We start from the raw sequence: 3,202 nt of genomic DNA on the forward strand, positions 1-3,202 counted from the left end.
CAGCCCCCTGTAGCTTTAGGTACTTTATTCAGACATTAAGCCTCTCACCTTCATGCCCACATTGTTTAGTGCAGTCACACACACACACGCACACACACACACACACACACACACACACACACACGACACTGAATTATGATTAGTTGAGTAAATGACCCTTGAATGAGAAAGGGGAAGATTGCCTGTCATTCCACTTCTGCAGTGCAATAATTACTATAATTTCGACAGATTGTAGATATTCAGATGACTGGTCAGGAACTGCTTCGACCAGCCCTGCTGTAGCTTTGTGAGGGCAGACCAACACCGGCTGTGTCAACACACCTGGGGCTAGAGGCCAGCCAGGTGCCTAATGCTAGGATCTCACCCTTGATCACTTCCTCCCTCCCTTCCGGAGCCACTTTATCTCTGTCTTCCTGTCTTACAAGGTGATGTAGTGCGTTATGCATGGGGCTGCCAACTGCAAGGGTAGTGGTTCGAAATCACAAGCTGTTTCTGTAGGAGAAAGACAGGCTTTCTATTCCCATAAATCAGCGGCTCTCAACTCATGAGTCATGACCCCTTTGGGGGTTGAACGACTCACAGGGGTCACTCGATTCATAGCAGTAGCAAAATTGCAGTGATGAAGTAGCGCTGAAAATAATTTTGGGGTTGAGGGGGTCACCACAACAGGAGGAACTGTATGAAAGGGTCGCTGCATGAGGAAGGTTGAGAACCACTCCCATAAAGAGTGACAGTCTGGGGACACCTACAGGGGCAATGCTACTCTGTCCTGTAGGGCCCCTCTGTGTCAGCACGGGCTCAGTCACGGTGGGTTTGGGCCTCCTTTTCTGTCTGCTCATTCAGACACTCTCCCAAGGTAGTGGGGGCCTGAGACAGGTGTCAACCCCGTCATGGTCGACGAAACGACGCAGCAGCACCTGCGTGGCCTCGCAGTCAAATCTGCTTCGTGCCCGACTTTGGCCCAAGTAGGAAATAGGCTGCTACCAGCAAGGCTGTCTGTTCAAACCCACCAGCCACCCCATGAGAGAAAGACGAGAGAGACTCACGGTTGTGTTGACCGTCGCAGAAACCCGATCCAGGGCCACTGTGAGTCAGAATCCACTCAATGGCCGCGAGATTCTGGGGACTGAAGAAACAGGCGGCAAGGACATTGCTCCCTGCAGATTACCTTGCTTGCCTCTACCTGTGCTTACCTTGCCTATCAGGTTGTCTGTTCACGGGGGACCCACTTGCTCCCCTTTGTTCCCCTTAACCTGTCTTCATGCGAGCCCTTTAGAACAAGAGTTACTGGAGGGTCAATTACTTTGCTCATTCATCCAAGCATGACTTCATCCCTGGGCCAGGCACATGCTGACAGGTACCTCACCATCATTTAATGGCAGTAGAAGACACTAGAGGGGACCCATCGGGCAACAGGTACGGGTGAAAAGTTAGCAGCGTAGGAGTTAACGCGTATCACGCTGGCAGTAACAGCTCTATCACAAGGTGGCTGGGATGTGTCAAGGGCACACAGGACAAGCACTGAGACATGCGATCATAGGCGGCAGGCACAAGGTGAGGCTTCATGGAAGGTTGGATTTGCCCTGGGGCTGAATGAGGAGGGGAAACTGGGTAATTGCCGAGCTGGGGGAGCACGTTCCAGGTAGAGGAAGGGCTTGGGCTGAGCCGGCAGAACCTGAAACTTGGCCTAGGCTTCCTGGGATGAGTGGGCCTGTCAGCTTGTCAGATGAAGGAATACTCCTCACGGTGTAGGTGTGGCATGTCAGACTACAGCAAACAAGCAAACACAAAACACTCTGTGGCCAACTCCAGGAAGCGGGAGCCGTAGACGGGGTGGCTCTTGGGTGATTAGATGTGAGGGACTGTCCCGGCCTCTATCCTGTAGTCCTGATGACACTCCTGGACCACAGCAGGATGGAGGATGAGGATCCAGAACCCTCTTCCCCTTGAGAGGTGGCTCCAGGCCTCTCTTGCTCCAGGCTCCGTCCAGTCTGGGGACCTCTGCTGTAGGTGTGCCTCAGTTTCTCAGGGCAGGAGAGCAGTGGGACAAGCTGGCTGGGTACATGCCCTGCAGAGGTCTCTTCCATAGCCTGCCAGTCCTGCCCGGCCCTTGCTGCAGCCCAGAGAGTGATGTCAGCTTCTGGCAGGGAACCAAGGCTGGGGCTTGTGTGTGCTCTTTCCCACCAGGAGCCATGTGGCCCCAAGAGCCGTTTCCTAGCCCAACCTGAACCCCGCCACCTCAACAACAGCACACTGTTGTTGGCGGCTGTCAAAGATGTGCCTTGTCGCGGGGACCCCATGACGACAGAACACAATGCTGCCTGGTCCTGCACCATCCCCACGGTGGGTTGTGGGGGACACCATTGTGATGCATAAGGTCTGCAAGAACTGATTTCTCAGCGTCAATCACCAAGCATTTCTTCCTAGTCTTAGTCTGGAATGTCTGTTGAAACCTGTTCAATGTCATGGCAACACACAAGCCTCTACTGACTGAGGAGGCTGTCTGTGCAGGACCTGCACTGGCCAGGATTTGAACCTGGCTCTCCCACGTGGAAGGTGAAAAGTCTACCACTGAGCCACTATTACCGTGCCGAGGGAGTGCTCAATAACTCTTTGTTGAAGGAATTCCCACCCCATACATCACTGGCTGCACCACCCAGTCTGTAGTACTACGCTGTGTTGGCTTCTTGTGTTGCTGCGAGGCTGGACGTTTTGCCACTCGTATGTCCACCCGCCAGTCGCTTTCTACGCCCGTGAAGATTTACTGTCTCAGAAACACAAAAGGGGCAGTTCCATTCTAACCTCTGGGGTCACTGTGAATGGGAATCATCTCAATCGTTGTTGTTGTTGTTGTTGTTGTTGTTAGGTGCCATTGAACTGGCTCTGATTCATAGTGTCCCTGTGTACCACAGAATGAAGCCCTGTTCCATCATGTATCTGCCTCACAATTGTTCCTATATTGAAGCCTGTTGTTGCCACCACTGTGGTATTACATAATCTGGTGTCAATTTGGGACTTGAGAGGATTAAGAGCAAAGGGGTGGAGTCTAGTCTGTCAATTGGATCATAGCCAATGAGGCCTCTGTGTGGGAATGGCTTTCTCCTGAGAATTCTGGGAACTCCGGTATCTCTTCCTTGGAGGCGGGAGAGACTCTCTCTCTCTGCTCACTCCCTGAGACGATGCTCTACTGACAAGACACATG

This window comes from Echinops telfairi, unplaced genomic scaffold (assembly GCF_000313985.2).
Source record: "Echinops telfairi isolate 266 unplaced genomic scaffold, ASM31398v2 ScPeMD7_12;HRSCAF=54, whole genome shotgun sequence".
Taxonomy (NCBI): domain Eukaryota; kingdom Metazoa; phylum Chordata; class Mammalia; order Afrosoricida; family Tenrecidae; genus Echinops; species Echinops telfairi.